This window comes from Rhinoderma darwinii (assembly GCF_050947455.1).
Source record: "Rhinoderma darwinii isolate aRhiDar2 chromosome 5 unlocalized genomic scaffold, aRhiDar2.hap1 SUPER_5_unloc_33, whole genome shotgun sequence".
Taxonomy (NCBI): domain Eukaryota; kingdom Metazoa; phylum Chordata; class Amphibia; order Anura; family Rhinodermatidae; genus Rhinoderma; species Rhinoderma darwinii.
Window position 1 is genome coordinate 326,725 of NW_027461791.1, and position 17,192 is coordinate 343,916.

Below are 17,192 nucleotides of genomic sequence, written 5' to 3' on the forward strand. Positions count from 1 at the left end.
GTGAATGAGGTGTTCCAATGTGAAATGCCGGAAACACAGAAACACAGACGACACACAACAAGAGGTGGCAATCTATTCATTAATTGCATTTAATCAATGAGCTCATTATCACTCATGCATTGTCCAACAGGTGTTGAAATAATGGGATTAAAAGGGGAGATCCCTTCAGAAAGACAGAAACAATAGCAAAGACAAAAAACACTTTTGGAATCTGCTTTTAGTCAACACATAAGGAAAGGGTGCACCGGTCCTGGAAATACTGCAATACCAGGTCAATGCGTGGAGTGGACAGAGCAAGCTCTATTTCCATCTCCCTGTTCTAAAAATCCATTTAATATATGGTCCCCAGATAGGGGACGTATCAGATATTAAACTGATAAGAACAGATACTACACTTGATCTTAGCCAAAAGGCCGAGAAGCGATAACCCGAACGGGCCGCGCGTTGCCCGAGCCTGCCCGATACTGCTGTTCAGCCCTTGCAGCGATTCAGCCTACTTCTAGGCAATTCCATGGGGCCCTGCAGGCTCACACACTCACAGCTACACGGGAGGTGAATAAAGGCCGGAGAGGAAGCCAGACAGGATTTGCTTCTTTTGCTTGCACCACAATGCAGTGCTGAAAGAGGAGGAATCTACATAAAAACGCCTTCCTGGCAACGCCCAAATGCCCTGCTGCCATGCAGATAAACACTGGCAGCGGCAGCAAGTGCATGCCCACAGCCACCCCTTGTTCCTTCACACCTTGTATCAGCTGTAATCCAGTCCAGTCCAGTGCTGCCTGCTGAGCAGCACTGACCAACACTGCCTGGGCCCAGGCTTTTATCTCTGAGGCCCCATTATGATGTCAGAAAGCTGGCTCTGGAATCCTGAGGGCTCCACTATGACACGTGCAAAGTTCCGTCTGAACTTTATATAAGACGGTGAGGCTCAGTCAGTCACTCAGTGTTGCCTGAGAGGGCAACACTGCAACAGCCGGCCGCCAGGCTGTCTTTTTTTTGCACAGCTAGTTGCCTCCAGGAGGCCACAAGAGGGAGACAAGGGACTGCAAAATGGAAAATAGGCATCCACCAACTTTACAGACAACTTCTCCTTGCTCCTACAACCTCCATCCTTGCACAGTTTGTTATTCTTCTAGGTAACATAGTAACAAATCCAAATTGCTGCTCTCTTTGTAGGCAAGCAAGGCTTTGTTGCAACTGCAATTCTTACTTCTTCTTGAAATGTAGGGACGACAGTACATTCCATCACATCCATCTAGTGTACACAGGTAGGTCCATTGTGGCGGGCAGGCGAGCGGGCGGGCTGCTTTATTGGCTGTTTGCTGTTCCCCTACTCCACTCCACTATTTGACTGTTGTGCTGCATCAATCAATCAATCAATCAATCAATCAATCAATCAATCAATCAATCAATCAATCAATCAGTGGCTGGCTCAGGTGCAGCTCTTTAACTTACCTAAAAGGGAGGGCGGAGAGAAGACAAGGAAGGTGAATGAGGTGTTCCAATGTGAAATGCCGGAAACACAGAAACACAGACGACACACAACAAGAGGTGGCAATCTATTCATTAATTGCATTTAATCAATGAGCTCATTATCACTCATGCATTGTCCAACAGGTGTTGAAATAATGGGATTAAAAGGGGAGATCCCTTCAGAAAGACAGAAACAATAGCAAAGACAAAAAACACTTTTGGAATCTGCTTTTAGTCAACACATAAGGAAAGGGTGCACCGGTCCTGGAAATACTGCAATACCAGGTCAATGCGTGGAGTGGACAGAGCAAGCTCTATTTCCATCTCCCTGTTCTAAAAATCCATTTAATATATGGTCCCCAGATAGGGGATGTATCAGATATTAAACTGATAAGAACAGATACTACACTTGATCTTAGCCAAAAGGCCGAGAAGCGATAACCCGAACGGGCCGCGCGTTGCCCGAGCCTGCCCGATACTGCTGTTCAGCCCTTGCAGCGATTCAGCCTACTTCTAGGCAATTCCATGGGGCCCTGCAGGCTCACACACTCACAGCTACACGGGAGGTGAATAAAGGCCGGAGAGGAAGCCAGACAGGATTTGCTTCTTTTGCTTGCACCACAATGCAGTGCTGAAAGAGGAGGAATCTACATAAAAACGCCTTCCTGGCAACGCCCAAATGCCCTGCTGCCATGCAGATAAACACTGGCAGCGGCAGCAAGTGCATGCCCACAGCCACCCCTTGTTCCTTCACACCTTGTATCAGCTGTAATCCAGTCCAGTCCAGTGCTGCCTGCTGAGCAGCACTGACCAACACTGCCTGGGCCCAGGCTTTTATCTCTGAGGCCCCATTATGATGTCAGAAAGCTGGCTCTGGAATCCTGAGGGCTCCACTATGACACGTGCAAAGTTCCGTCTGAACTTTATATAAGACGGTGAGGCTCAGTCAGTCACTCAGTGTTGCCTGAGAGGGCAACACTGCAACAGCCGGCCGCCAGGCTGTCTTTTTTTTGCACAGCTAGTTGCCTCCAGGAGGCCACAAGAGGGAGACAAGGGACTGCAAAATGGAAAATAGGCATCCACCAACTTTACAGACAACTTCTCCTTGCTCCTACAACCTCCATCCTTGCACAGTTTGTTATTCTTCTAGGTAACATAGTAACAAATCCAAATTGCTGCTCTCTTTGTAGGCAAGCAAGGCTTTGTTGCAACTGCAATTCTTACTTCTTCTTGAAATGTAGGGACGACAGTACATTCCATCACATCCATCTAGTGTACACAGGTAGGTCCATTGTGGCGGGCAGGCGAGCGGGCGGGCTGCTTTATTGGCTGTTTGCTGTTCCCCTACTCCACTCCACTATTTGACTGTTGTGCTGCATCAATCAATCAATAAATCAATCAATCAATCAATCAATCAATCAATCAATCAATCAATCAAGTGGCTGGCTCAGGTGCAGCTCTTTAACTTACCTAAAAGGGAGGGCGGAGAGAAGACAAGGAAGGTGAATGAGGTGTTCCAATGTGAAATGCCGGAAACACAGAAACACAGACGACACACAACAAGAGGTGGCAATCTATTCATTAATTGCATTTAATCAATGAGCTCATTATCACTCATGCATTGTCCAACAGGTGTTGAAATAATGGGATTAAAAGGGGAGATCCCTTCAGAAAGACAGAAACAATAGCAAAGACAAAAAACACTTTTGGAATCTGCTTTTAGTCAACACATAAGGAAAGGGTGCACCGGTCCTGGAAATACTGCAATACCAGGTCAATGCGTGGAGTGGACAGAGCAAGCTCTATTTCCATCTCCCTGTTCTAAAAATCCATTTAATATATGGTCCCCAGATAGGGGACGTATCAGATATTAAACTGATAAGAACAGATACTACACTTGATCTTAGCCAAAAGGCCGAGAAGCGATAACCCGAACGGGCCGCGCGTTGCCCGAGCCTGCCCGATACTGCTGTTCAGCCCTTGCAGCGATTCAGCCTACTTCTAGGCAATTCCATGGGGCCCTGCAGGCTCACACACTCACAGCTACACGGGAGGTGAATAAAGGCCGGAGAGGAAGCCAGACAGGATTTGCTTCTTTTGCTTGCACCACAATGCAGTGCTGAAAGAGGAGGAATCTACATAAAAACGCCTTCCTGGCAACGCCCAAATGCCCTGCTGCCATGCAGATAAACACTGGCAGCGGCAGCAAGTGCATGCCCACAGCCACCCCTTGTTCCTTCACACCTTGTATCAGCTGTAATCCAGTCCAGTCCAGTGCTGCCTGCTGAGCAGCACTGACCAACACTGCCTGGGCCCAGGCTTTTATCTCTGAGGCCCCATTATGATGTCAGAAAGCTGGCTCTGGAATCCTGAGGGCTCCACTATGACACGTGCAAAGTTCCGTCTGAACTTTATATAAGACGGTGAGGCTCAGTCAGTCACTCAGTGTTGCCTGAGAGGGCAACACTGCAACAGCCGGCCGCCAGGCTGTCTTTTTTTTGCACAGCTAGTTGCCTCCAGGAGGCCACAAGAGGGAGACAAGGGACTGCAAAATGGAAAATAGGCATCCACCAACTTTACAGACAACTTCTCCTTGCTCCTACAACCTCCATCCTTGCACAGTTTGTTATTCTTCTAGGTAACATAGTAACAAATCCAAATTGCTGCTCTCTTTGTAGGCAAGCAAGGCTTTGTTGCAACTGCAATTCTTACTTCTTCTTGAAATGTAGGGACGACAGTACATTCCATCACATCCATCTAGTGTACACAGGTAGGTCCATTGTGGCGGGCAGGCGAGCGGGCGGGCTGCTTTATTGGCTGTTTGCTGTTCCCCTACTCCACTCCACTATTTGACTGTTGTGCTGCATCAATCAATCAATCAATCAATCAATCAATCAATCAATCAATCAATCAATCAATCAATCAATCAGTGGCTGGCTCAGGTGCAGCTCTTTAACTTACCTAAAAGGGAGGGCGGAGAGAAGACAAGGAAGGTGAATGAGGTGTTCCAATGTGAAATGCCGGAAACACAGAAACACAGACGACACACAACAAGAGGTGGCAATCTATTCATTAATTGCATTTAATCAATGAGCTCATTATCACTCATGCATTGTCCAACAGGTGTTGAAATAATGGGATTAAAAGGGGAGATCCCTTCAGAAAGACAGAAACAATAGCAAAGACAAAAAACACTTTTGGAATCTGCTTTTAGTCAACACATAAGGAAAGGGTGCACCGGTCCTGGAAATACTGCAATACCAGGTCAATGCGTGGAGTGGACAGAGCAAGCTCTATTTCCATCTCCCTGTTCTAAAAATCCATTTAATATATGGTCCCCAGATAGGGGACGTATCAGATATTAAACTGATAAGAACAGATACTACACTTGATCTTAGCCAAAAGGCCGAGAAGCGATAACCCGAACGGGCCGCGCGTTGCCCGAGCCTGCCCGATACTGCTGTTCAGCCCTTGCAGCGATTCAGCCTACTTCTAGGCAATTCCATGGGGCCCTGCAGGCTCACACACTCACAGCTACACGGGAGGTGAATAAAGGCCGGAGAGGAAGCCAGACAGGATTTGCTTCTTTTGCTTGCACCACAATGCAGTGCTGAAAGAGGAGGAATCTACATAAAAACGCCTTCCTGGCAACGCCCAAATGCCCTGCTGCCATGCAGATAAACACTGGCAGCGGCAGCAAGTGCATGCCCACAGCCACCCCTTGTTCCTTCACACCTTGTATCAGCTGTAATCCAGTCCAGTCCAGTGCTGCCTGCTGAGCAGCACTGACCAACACTGCCTGGGCCCAGGCTTTTATCTCTGAGGCCCCATTATGATGTCAGAAAGCTGGCTCTGGAATCCTGAGGGCTCCACTATGACACGTGCAAAGTTCCGTCTGAACTTTATATAAGACGGTGAGGCTCAGTCAGTCACTCAGTGTTGCCTGAGAGGGCAACACTGCAACAGCCGGCCGCCAGGCTGTCTTTTTTTTGCACAGCTAGTTGCCTCCAGGAGGCCACAAGAGGGAGACAAGGGACTGCAAAATGGAAAATAGGCATCCACCAACTTTACAGACAACTTCTCCTTGCTCCTACAACCTCCATCCTTGCACTGTTTGTTATTCTTCTAGGTAACATAGTAACAAATCCAAATTGCTGCTCTCTTTGTAGGCAAGCAAGGCTTTGTTGCAACTGCAATTCTTACTTCTTCTTGAAATGTAGGGACGACAGTACATTCCATCACATCCATCTAGTGTACACAGGTAGGTCCATTGTGGCGGGCAGGCGAGAGGGCGGGCTGCTTTATTGGCTGTTTGCTGTTCCCCTACTCCACTCCACTATTTGACTGTTGTGCTGCATCAATCAATCAATCAATCAATCAATCAATCAATCAATCAATCAATCAATCAATCAATCAATCAATCAATCAGTGGCTGGCTCAGGTGCAGCTCTTTAACTTACCTAAAAGGGAGGGCGGAGAGAAGACAAGGAAGGTGAATGAGGTGTTCCAATGTGAAATGCCGGAAACACAGAAACACAGACGACACACAACAAGAGGTGGCAATCTATTCATTAATTGCATTTAATCAATGAGCTCATTATCACTCATGCATTGTCCAACAGGTGTTGAAATAATGGGATTAAAAGGGGAGATCCCTTCAGAAAGACAGAAACAATAGCAAAGACAAAAAACACTTTTGGAATCTGCTTTTAGTCAACACATAAGGAAAGGGTGCACCGGTCCTGGAAATACTGCAATACCAGGTCAATGCGTGGAGTGGACAGAGCAAGCTCTATTTCCATCTCCCTGTTCTAAAAATCCATTTAATATATGGTCCCCAGATAGGGGACGTATCAGATATTAAACTGATAAGAACAGATACTACACTTGATCTTAGCCAAAAGGCCGAGAAGCGATAACCCGAACGGGCCGCGCGTTGCCCGAGCCTGCCCGATACTGCTGTTCAGCCCTTGCAGCGATTCAGCCTACTTCTAGGCAATTCCATGGGGCCCTGCAGGCTCACACACTCACAGCTACACGGGAGGTGAATAAAGGCCGGAGAGGAAGCCAGACAGGATTTGCTTCTTTTGCTTGCACCACAATGCAGTGCTGAAAGAGGAGGAATCTACATAAAAACGCCTTCCTGGCAACGCCCAAATGCCCTGCTGCCATGCAGATAAACACTGGCAGCGGCAGCAAGTGCATGCCCACAGCCACCCCTTGTTCCTTCACACCTTGTATCAGCTGTAATCCAGTCCAGTCCAGTGCTGCCTGCTGAGCAGCACTGACCAACACTGCCTGAGCCCAGGCTTTTATCTCTGAGGCCCCATTATGATGTCAGAAAGCTGGCTCTGGAATCCTGAGGGCTCCACTATGACACGTGCAAAGTTCCGTCTGAACTTTATATAAGACGGTGAGGCTCAGTCAGTCACTCAGTGTTGCCTGAGAGGGCAACACTGCAACAGCCGGCCGCCAGGCTGTCTTTTTTTTGCACAGCTAGTTGCCTCCAGGAGGCCACAAGAGGGAGACAAGGGACTGCAAAATGGAAAATAGGCATCCACCAACTTTACAGACAACTTCTCCTTGCTCCTACAACCTCCATCCTTGCACAGTTTGTTATTCTTCTAGGTAACATAGTAACAAATCCAAATTGCTGCTCTCTTTGTAGGCAAGCAAGGCTTTGTTGCAACTGCAATTCTTACTTCTTCTTGAAATGTAGGGACGACAGTACATTCCATCACATCCATCTAGTGTACACAGGTAGGTCCATTGTGGCGGGCAGGCGAGCGGGCGGGCTGCTTTATTGGCTGTTTGCTGTTCCCCTACTCCACTCCACTATTTGACTGTTGTGCTGCATCAATCAATCAATCAATCAATCAATCAATCAATCAATCAATCAATCAATCAATCAGTGGCTGGCTCAGGTGCAGCTCTTTAACTTACCTAAAAGGGAGGGCGGAGAGAAGACAAGGAAGGTGAATGAGGTGTTCCAATGTGAAATGCCGGAAACACAGAAACACAGACGACACACAACAAGAGGTGGCAATCTATTCATTAATTGCATTTAATCAATGAGCTCATTATCACTCATGCATTGTCCAACAGGTGTTGAAATAATGGGATTAAAAGGGGAGATCCCTTCAGAAAGACAGAAACAATAGCAAAGACAAAAAACACTTTTGGAATCTGCTTTTAGTCAACACATAAGGAAAGGGTGCACCGGTCCTGGAAATACTGCAATACCAGGTCAATGCGTGGAGTGGACAGAGCAAGCTCTATTTCCATCTCCCTGTTCTAAAAAATCCATTTAATATATGGTCCCCAGATAGGGGACGTATCAGATATTAAACTGATAAGAACAGATACTACACTTGATCTTAGCCAAAAGGCCGAGAAGCGATAACCCGAACGGGCCGCGCGTTGCCCGAGCCTGCCCGATACTGCTGTTCAGCCCTTGCAGCGATTCAGCCTACTTCTAGGCAATTCCATGGGGCCCTGCAGGCTCACACACTCACAGCTACACGGGAGGTGAATAAAGGCCGGAGAGGAAGCCAGACAGGATTTGCTTCTTTTGCTTGCACCACAATGCAGTGCTGAAAGAGGAGGAATCTACATAAAAACGCCTTCCTGGCAACGCCCAAATGCCCTGCTGCCATGCAGATAAACACTGGCAGCGGCAGCAAGTGCATGCCCACAGCCACCCCTTGTTCCTTCACACCTTGTATCAGCTGTAATCCAGTCCAGTCCAGTGCTGCCTGCTGAGCAGCACTGACCAACACTGCCTGGGCCCAGGCTTTTATCTCTGAGGCCCCATTATGATGTCAGAAAGCTGGCTCTGGAATCCTGAGGGCTCCACTATGACACGTGCAAAGTTCCGTCTGAACTTTATATAAGACGGTGAGGCTCAGTCAGTCACTCAGTGTTGCCTGAGAGGGCAACACTGCAACAGCCGGCCGCCAGGCTGTCTTTTTTTTGCACAGCTAGTTGCCTCCAGGAGGCCACAAGAGGGAGACAAGAGACTGCAAAATGGAAAATAGGCATCCACCAACTTTACAGACAACTTCTCCTTGCTCCTACAACCTCCATCCTTGCACAGTTTGTTATTCTTCTAGGTAACATAGTAACAAATCCAAATTGCTGCTCTCTTTGTAGGCAAGCAAGGCTTTGTTGCAACTGCAATTCTTACTTCTTCTTGAAATGTAGGGACGACAGTACATTCCATCACATCCATCTAGTGTACACAGGTAGGTCCATTGTGGCGGGCAGGCGAGCGGGCGGGCTGCTTTATTGGCTGTTTGCTGTTCCCCTACTCCACTCCACTATTTGACTGTTGTGCTGCATCAATCAATCAATCAATCAATCAATCAATCAATCAATCAATCAATCAATCAATCAGTGGCTGGCTCAGGTGCAGCTCTTTAACTTACCTAAAAGGGAGGGCGGAGAGAAGACAAGGAAGGTGAATGAGGTGTTCCAATGTGAAATGCCGGAAACACAGAAACACAGACGACACACAACAAGAGGTGGCAATCTATTCATTAATTGCATTTAATCAATGAGCTCATTATCACTCATGCATTGTCCAACAGGTGTTGAAATAATGGGATTAAAAGGGGAGATCCCTTCAGAAAGACAGAAACAATAGCAAAGACAAAAAACACTTTTGGAATCTGCTTTTAGTCAACACATAAGGAAAGGGTGCACCGGTCCTGGAAATACTGCAATACCAGGTCAATGCGTGGAGTGGACAGAGCAAGCTCTATTTCCATCTCCCTGTTCTAAAAATCCATTTAATATATGGTCCCCAGATAGGGGACGTATCAGATATTAAACTGATAAGAACAGATACTACACTTGATCTTAGCCAAAAGGCCGAGAAGCGATAACCCGAACGGGCCGCGCGTTGCCCGAGCCTGCCCGATACTGCTGTTCAGCCCTTGCAGCGATTCAGCCTACTTCTAGGCAATTCCATGGGGCCCTGCAGGCTCACACACTCACAGCTACACGGGAGGTGAATAAAGGCCGGAGAGGAAGCCAGACAGGATTTGCTTCTTTTGCTTGCACCACAATGCAGTGCTGAAAGAGGAGGAATCTACATAAAAACGCCTTCCTGGCAACGCCCAAATGCCCTGCTGCCATGCAGATAAACACTGGCAGCGGCAGCAAGTGCATGCCCACAGCCACCCCTTGTTCCTTCACACCTTGTATCAGCTGTAATCCAGTCCAGTCCAGTGCTGCCTGCTGAGCAGCACTGACCAACACTGCCTGGGCCCAGGCTTTTATCTCTGAGGCCCCATTATGATGTCAGAAAGCTGGCTCTGGAATCCTGAGGGCTCCACTATGACACGTGCAAAGTTCCGTCTGAACTTTATATAAGACGGTGAGGCTCAGTCAGTCACTCAGTGTTGCCTGAGAGGGCAACACTGCAACAGCCGGCCGCCAGGCTGTCTTTTTTTTGCACAGCTAGTTGCCTCCAGGAGGCCACAAGAGGGAGACAAGGGACTGCAAAATGGAAAATAGGCATCCACCAACTTTACAGACAACTTCTCCTTGCTCCTACAACCTCCATCCTTGCACAGTTTGTTATTCTTCTAGGTAACATAGTAACAAATCCAAATTGCTGCTCTCTTTGTAGGCAAGCAAGGCTTTGTTGCAACTGCAATTCTTACTTCTTCTTGAAATGTAGGGACGACAGTACATTCCATCACATCCATCTAGTGTACACAGGTAGGTCCATTGTGGCGGGCAGGCGAGCGGGCGGGCTGCTTTATTGGCTGTTTGCTGTTCCCCTACTCCACTCCACTATTTGACTGTTGTGCTGCATCAATCAATCAATCAATCAATCAATCAATCAGTGGCTGGCTCAGGTGCAGCTCTTTAACTTACCTAAAAGGGAGGGCGGAGAGAAGACAAGGAAGGTGAATGAGGTGTTCCAATGTGAAATGCCGGAAACACAGAAACACAGACGACACACAACAAGAGGTGGCAATCTATTCATTAATTGCATTTAATCAATGAGCTCATTATCACTCATGCATTGTCCAACAGGTGTTGAAATAATGGGATTAAAAGGGGAGATCCCTTCAGAAAGACAGAAACAATAGCAAAGACAAAAAACACTTTTGGAATCTGCTTTTAGTCAACACATAAGGAAAGGGTGCACCGGTCCTGGAAATACTGCAATACCAGGTCAATGCGTGGAGTGGACAGAGCAAGCTCTATTTCCATCTCCCTGTTCTAAAAATCCATTTAATATATGGTCCCCAGATAGGGGACGTATCAGATATTAAACTGATAAGAACAGATACTACACTTGATCTTAGCCAAAAGGCCGAGAAGCGATAACCCGAACGGGCCGCGCGTTGCCCGAGCCTGCCCGATACTGCTGTTCAGCCCTTGCAGCGATTCAGCCTACTTCTAGGCAATTCCATGGGGCCCTGCAGGCTCACACACTCACAGCTACACGGGAGGTGAATAAAGGCCGGAGAGGAAGCCAGACAGGATTTGCTTCTTTTGCTTGCACCACAATGCAGTGCTGAAAGAGGAGGAATCTACATAAAAACGCCTTCCTGGCAACGCCCAAATGCCCTGCTGCCATGCAGATAAACACTGGCAGCGGCAGCAAGTGCATGCCCACAGCCACCCCTTGTTCCTTCACACCTTGTATCAGCTGTAATCCAGTCCAGTCCAGTGCTGCCTGCTGAGCAGCACTGACCAACACTGCCTGGGCCCAGGCTTTTATCTCTGAGGCCCCATTATGATGTCAGAAAGCTGGCTCTGGAATCCTGAGGGCTCCACTATGACACGTGCAAAGTTCCGTCTGAACTTTATATAAGACGGTGAGGCTCAGTCAGTCACTCAGTGTTGCCTGAGAGGGCAACACTGCAACAGCCGGCCGCCAGGCTGTCTTTTTTTTGCACAGCTAGTTGCCTCCAGGAGGCCACAAGAGGGAGACAAGGGACTGCAAAATGGAAAATAGGCATCCACCAACTTTACAGACAACTTCTCCTTGCTCCTACAACCTCCATCCTTGCACAGTTTGTTATTCTTCTAGGTAACATAGTAACAAATCCAAATTGCTGCTCTCTTTGTAGGCAAGCAAGGCTTTGTTGCAACTGCAATTCTTACTTCTTCTTGAAATGTAGGGACGACAGTACATTCCATCACATCCATCTAGTGTACACAGGTAGGTCCATTGTGGCGGGCAGGCGAGCGGGCGGGCTGCTTTATTGGCTGTTTGCTGTTCCCCTACTCCACTCCACTATTTGACTGTTGTGCTGCATCAATCAATCAATCAATCAATCAATCAATCAATCAATCAATCAATCAATCAGTGGCTGGCTCAGGTGCAGCTCTTTAACTTACCTAAAAGGGAGGGCGGAGAGAAGACAAGGAAGGTGAATGAGGTGTTCCAATGTGAAATGCCGGAAACACAGAAACACAGACGACACACAACAAGAGGTGGCAATCTATTCATTAATTGCATTTAATCAATGAGCTCATTATCACTCATGCATTGTCCAACAGGTGTTGAAATAATGGGATTAAAAGGGGAGATCCCTTCAGAAAGACAGAAACAATAGCAAAGACAAAAAACACTTTTGGAATCTGCTTTTAGTCAACACATAAGGAAAGCGTGCACCGGTCCTGGAAATACTGCAATACCAGGTCAATGCGTGGAGTGGACAGAGCAAGCTCTATTTCCATCTCCCTGTTCTAAAAATCCATTTAATATATGGTCCCCAGATAGGGGACGTATCAGATATTAAACTGATAAGAACAGATACTACACTTGATCTTAGCCAAAAGGCCGAGAAGCGATAACCCGAACGGGCCGCGCGTTGCCCGAGCCTGCCCGATACTGCTGTTCAGCCCTTGCAGCGATTCAGCCTACTTCTAGGCAATTCCATGGGGCCCTGCAGGCTCACACACTCACAGCTACACGGGAGGTGAATAAAGGCCGGAGAGGAAGCCAGACAGGATTTGCTTCTTTTGCTTGCACCACAATGCAGTGCTGAAAGAGGAGGAATCTACATAAAAACGCCTTCCTGGCAACGCCCAAATGCCCTGCTGCCATGCAGATAAACACTGGCAGCGGCAGCAAGTGCATGCCCACAGCCACCCCTTGTTCCTTCACACCTTGTATCAGCTGTAATCCAGTCCAGTCCAGTGCTGCCTGCTGAGCAGCACTGACCAACACTGCCTGGGCCCAGGCTTTTATCTCTGAGGCCCCATTATGATGTCAGAAAGCTGGCTCTGGAATCCTGAGGGCTCCACTATGACACGTGCAAAGTTCCGTCTGAACTTTATATAAGACGGTGAGGCTCAGTCAGTCACTCAGTGTTGCCTGAGAGGGCAACACTGCAACAGCCGGCCGCCAGGCTGTCTTTTTTTTGCACAGCTAGTTGCCTCCAGGAGGCCACAAGAGGGAGACAAGGGACTGCAAAATGGAAAATAGGCATCCACCAACTTTACAGACAACTTCTCCTTGCTCCTACAACCTCCATCCTTGCACAGTTTGTTATTCTTCTAGGTAACATAGTAACAAATCCAAATTGCTGCTCTCTTTGTAGGCAAGCAAGGCTTTGTTGCAACTGCAATTCTTACTTCTTCTTGAAATGTAGGGACGACAGTACATTCCATCACATCCATCTAGTGTACACAGGTAGGTCCATTGTGGCGGGCAGGCGAGCGGGCGGGCTGCTTTATTGGCTGTTTGCTGTTCCCCTACTCCACTCCACTATTTGACTGTTGTGCTGCATCAATCAATCAATCAATCAATCAATCAATCAATCAATCAATCAATCAGTGGCTGGCTCAGGTGCAGCTCTTTAACTTACCTAAAAGGGAGGGCGGAGAGAAGACAAGGAAGGTGAATGAGGTGTTCCAATGTGAAATGCCGGAAACACAGAAACACAGACGACACACAACAAGAGGTGGCAATCTATTCATTAATTGCATTTAATCAATGAGCTCATTATCACTCATGCATTGTCCAACAGGTGTTGAAATAATGGGATTAAAAGGGGAGATCCCTTCAGAAAGACAGAAACAATAGCAAAGACAAAAAACACTTTTGGAATCTGCTTTTAGTCAACACATAAGGAAAGGGTGCACCGGTCCTGGAAATACTGCAATACCAGGTCAATGCGTGGAGTGGACAGAGCAAGCTCTATTTCCATCTCCCTGTTCTAAAAATCCATTTAATATATGGTCCCCAGATAGGGGACGTATCAGATATTAAACTGATAAGAACAGATACTACACTTGATCTTAGCCAAAAGGCCGAGAAGCGATAACCCGAACGGGCCGCGCGTTGCCCGAGCCTGCCCGATACTGCTGTTCAGCCCTTGCAGCGATTCAGCCTACTTCTAGGCAATTCCATGGGGCCCTGCAGGCTCACACACTCACAGCTACACGGGAGGTGAATAAAGGCCGGAGAGGAAGCCAGACAGGATTTGCTTCTTTTGCTTGCACCACAATGCAGTGCTGAAAGAGGAGGAATCTACATAAAAACGCCTTCCTGGCAACGCCCAAATGCCCTGCTGCCATGCAGATAAACACTGGCAGCGGCAGCAAGTGCATGCCCACAGCCACCCCTTGTTCCTTCACACCTTGTATCAGCTGTAATCCAGTCCAGTCCAGTGCTGCCTGCTGAGCAGCACTGACCAACACTGCCTGGGCCCAGGCTTTTATCTCTGAGGCCCCATTATGATGTCAGAAAGCTGGCTCTGGAATCCTGAGGGCTCCACTATGACACGTGCAAAGTTCCGTCTGAACTTTATATAAGACGGTGAGGCTCAGTCAGTCACTCAGTGTTGCCTGAGAGGGCAACACTGCAACAGCCGGCCGCCAGGCTGTCTTTTTTTTGCACAGCTAGTTGCCTCCAGGAGGCCACAAGAGGGAGACAAGGGACTGCAAAATGGAAAATAGGCATCCACCAACTTTACAGACAACTTCTCCTTGCTCCTACAACCTCCATCCTTGCACAGTTTGTTATTCTTCTAGGTAACATAGTAACAAATCCAAATTGCTGCTCTCTTTGTAGGCAAACAAGGCTTTGTTGCAACTGCAATTCTTACTTCTTCTTGAAATGTAGGGACGACAGTACATTCCATCACATCCATCTAGTGTACACAGGTAGGTCCATTGTGGCGGGCAGGCGAGCGGGCGGGCTGCTTTATTGGCTGTTTGCTGTTCCCCTACTCCACTCCACTATTTGACTGTTGTGCTGCATCAATCAATCAATCAATCAATCAATCAATCAATCAATCAATCAATCAATCAATCAGTGGCTGGCTCAGGTGCAGCTCTTTAACTTACCTAAAAGGGAGGGCGGAGAGAAGACAAGGAAGGTGAATGAGGTGTTCCAATGTGAAATGCCGGAAACACAGAAACACAGACGACACACAACAAGAGGTGGCAATCTATTCATTAATTGCATTTAATCAATGAGCTCATTATCACTCATGCATTGTCCAACAGGTGTTGAAATAATGGGATTAAAAGGGGAGATCCCTTCAGAAAGACAGAAACAATAGCAAAGACAAAAAACACTTTTGGAATCTGCTTTTAGTCAACACATAAGGAAAGGGTGCACCGGTCCTGGAAATACTGCAATACCAGGTCAATGCGTGGAGTGGACAGAGCAAGCTCTATTTCCATCTCCCTGTTCTAAAAATCCATTTAATATATGGTCCCCAGATAGGGGACGTATCAGATATTAAACTGATAAGAACAGATACTACACTTGATCTTAGCCAAAAGGCCGAGAAGCGATAACCCGAACGGGCCGCGCGTTGCCCGAGCCTGCCCGATACTGCTGTTCAGCCCTTGCAGCGATTCAGCCTACTTCTAGGCAATTCCATGGGGCCCTGCAGGCTCACACACTCACAGCTACACGGGAGGTGAATAAAGGCCGGAGAGGAAGCCAGACAGGATTTGCTTCTTTTGCTTGCACCACAATGCAGTGCTGAAAGAGGAGGAATCTACATAAAAACGCCTTCCTGGCAACGCCCAAATGCCCTGCTGCCATGCAGATAAACACTGGCAGCGGCAGCAAGTGCATGCCCACAGCCACCCCTTGTTCCTTCACACCTTGTATCAGCTGTAATCCAGTCCAGTCCAGTGCTGCCTGCTGAGCAGCACTGACCAACACTGCCTGGGCCCAGGCTTTTATCTCTGAGGCCCCATTATGATGTCAGAAAGCTGGCTCTGGAATCCTGAGGGCTCCACTATGACACGTGCAAAGTTCCGTCTGAACTTTATATAAGACGGTGAGGCTCAGTCAGTCACTCAGTGTTGCCTGAGAGGGCAACACTGCAACAGCCGGCCGCCAGGCTGTCTTTTTTTTGCACAGCTAGTTGCCTCCAGGAGGCCACAAGAGGGAGACAAGGGACTGCAAAATGGAAAATAGGCATCCACCAACTTTACAGACAACTTCTCCTTGCTCCTACAACCTCCATCCTTGCACAGTTTGTTATTCTTCTAGGTAACATAGTAACAAATCTAAATTGCTGCTCTCTTTGTAGGCAAGCAAGGCTTTGTTGCAACTGCAATTCTTACTTCTTCTTGAAATGTAGGGACGACAGTACATTCCATCACATCCATCTAGTGTACACAGGTAGGTCCATTGTGGCGGGCAGGCGAGCGGGCGGGCTGCTTTATTGGCTGTTTGCTGTTCCCCTACTCCACTCCACTATTTGACTGTTGTGCTGCATCAATCAATCAATCAATCAATCAATCAATCAATCAATCAATCAATCAATCAATCAATCAATCAGTGGCTGGCTCAGGTGCAGCTCTTTAACTTACCTAAAAGGGAGGGCGGAGAGAAGACAAGGAAGGTGAATGAGGTGTTCCAATGTGAAATGCCGGAAACACAGAAACACAGACGACACACAACAAGAGGTGGCAATCTATTCATTAATTGCATTTAATCAATGAGCTCATTATCACTCATGCATTGTCCAACAGGTGTTGAAATAATGGGATTAAAAGGGGAGATCCCTTCAGAAAGACAGAAACAATAGCAAAGACAAAAAACACTTTTGGAATCTGCTTTTAGTCAACACATAAGGAAAGGGTGCACCGGTCCTGGAAATACTGCAATACCAGGTCAATGCGTGGAGTGGACAGAGCAAGCTCTATTTCCATCTCCCTGTTCTAAAAATCCATTTAATATATGGTCCCCAGATAGGGGACGTATCAGATATTAAACTGATAAGAACAGATACTACACTTGATCTTAGCCAAAAGGCCGAGAAGCGATAACCCGAACGGGCCGCGCGTTGCCCGAGCCTGCCCGATACTGCTGTTCAGCCCTTGCAGCGATTCAGCCTACTTCTAGGCAATTCCATGGGGCCCTGCAGGCTCACACACTCACAGCTACACGGGAGGTGAATAAAGGCCGGAGAGGAAGCCAGACAGGATTTGCTTCTTTTGCTTGCACCACAATGCAGTGCTGAAAGAGGAGGAATCTACATAAAAACGCCTTCCTGGCAACGCCCAAATGCCCTGCTGCCATGCAGATAAACACTGGCAGCGGCAGCAAGTGCATGCCCACAGCCACCCCTTGTTCCTTCACACCTTGTATCAGCTGTAATCCAGTCCAGTCCAGTGCTGCCTGCTGAGCAGCACTGACCAACACTGCCTGGGCCCAGGCTTTTATCTCTGAGGCCCCATTATGATGTCAGAAAGCTGGCTCTGGAATCCTGAGG

At 47.7% G+C, this 17,192-nt stretch overlaps 12 non-coding genes across 12 annotated transcripts; all 12 read right to left on the minus strand.

Moving 5' to 3' along the window:
* Positions 1–234: 234 nt before the first annotated feature.
* On the minus strand, positions 235–425 carry LOC142690208 (U2 spliceosomal RNA). The gene has a single exon (XR_012859006.1). It is a non-coding gene; the product is annotated as a U2 spliceosomal RNA (small nuclear RNA).
* Positions 426–1,721: 1,296 nt separating this feature from the next.
* Positions 1,722–1,912, minus strand: LOC142690335 (U2 spliceosomal RNA). The gene has a single exon (XR_012859121.1). It is a non-coding gene; the product is annotated as a U2 spliceosomal RNA (small nuclear RNA).
* A 1,297-nt stretch (positions 1,913–3,209) lies between these two features.
* Positions 3,210–3,400, minus strand: LOC142690209 (U2 spliceosomal RNA). The gene has a single exon (XR_012859007.1). It is a non-coding gene; the product is annotated as a U2 spliceosomal RNA (small nuclear RNA).
* Positions 3,401–4,700: 1,300 nt separating this feature from the next.
* Positions 4,701–4,891, minus strand: LOC142690210 (U2 spliceosomal RNA). The gene has a single exon (XR_012859008.1). It is a non-coding gene; the product is annotated as a U2 spliceosomal RNA (small nuclear RNA).
* Positions 4,892–6,199: 1,308 nt separating this feature from the next.
* On the minus strand, positions 6,200–6,390 carry LOC142690211 (U2 spliceosomal RNA). The gene has a single exon (XR_012859009.1). It is a non-coding gene; the product is annotated as a U2 spliceosomal RNA (small nuclear RNA).
* A 1,292-nt stretch (positions 6,391–7,682) lies between these two features.
* LOC142690341 (U2 spliceosomal RNA) lies at positions 7,683–7,874 on the minus strand. Its single transcript, XR_012859126.1, has one exon. It is a non-coding gene; the product is annotated as a U2 spliceosomal RNA (small nuclear RNA).
* Positions 7,875–9,166: 1,292 nt separating this feature from the next.
* LOC142690212 (U2 spliceosomal RNA) lies at positions 9,167–9,357 on the minus strand. The gene has a single exon (XR_012859010.1). It is a non-coding gene; the product is annotated as a U2 spliceosomal RNA (small nuclear RNA).
* Positions 9,358–10,625: 1,268 nt separating this feature from the next.
* LOC142690213 (U2 spliceosomal RNA) lies at positions 10,626–10,816 on the minus strand. Its single transcript, XR_012859011.1, has one exon. It is a non-coding gene; the product is annotated as a U2 spliceosomal RNA (small nuclear RNA).
* Positions 10,817–12,104: 1,288 nt separating this feature from the next.
* Positions 12,105–12,295, minus strand: LOC142690326 (U2 spliceosomal RNA). Its single transcript, XR_012859113.1, has one exon. It is a non-coding gene; the product is annotated as a U2 spliceosomal RNA (small nuclear RNA).
* A 1,284-nt stretch (positions 12,296–13,579) lies between these two features.
* Positions 13,580–13,770, minus strand: LOC142690214 (U2 spliceosomal RNA). Its single transcript, XR_012859012.1, has one exon. It is a non-coding gene; the product is annotated as a U2 spliceosomal RNA (small nuclear RNA).
* Positions 13,771–15,062: 1,292 nt separating this feature from the next.
* Positions 15,063–15,253, minus strand: LOC142690215 (U2 spliceosomal RNA). The gene has a single exon (XR_012859013.1). It is a non-coding gene; the product is annotated as a U2 spliceosomal RNA (small nuclear RNA).
* Positions 15,254–16,553: 1,300 nt separating this feature from the next.
* On the minus strand, positions 16,554–16,744 carry LOC142690216 (U2 spliceosomal RNA). The gene has a single exon (XR_012859014.1). It is a non-coding gene; the product is annotated as a U2 spliceosomal RNA (small nuclear RNA).
* Positions 16,745–17,192: the final 448 nt, after the last annotated feature.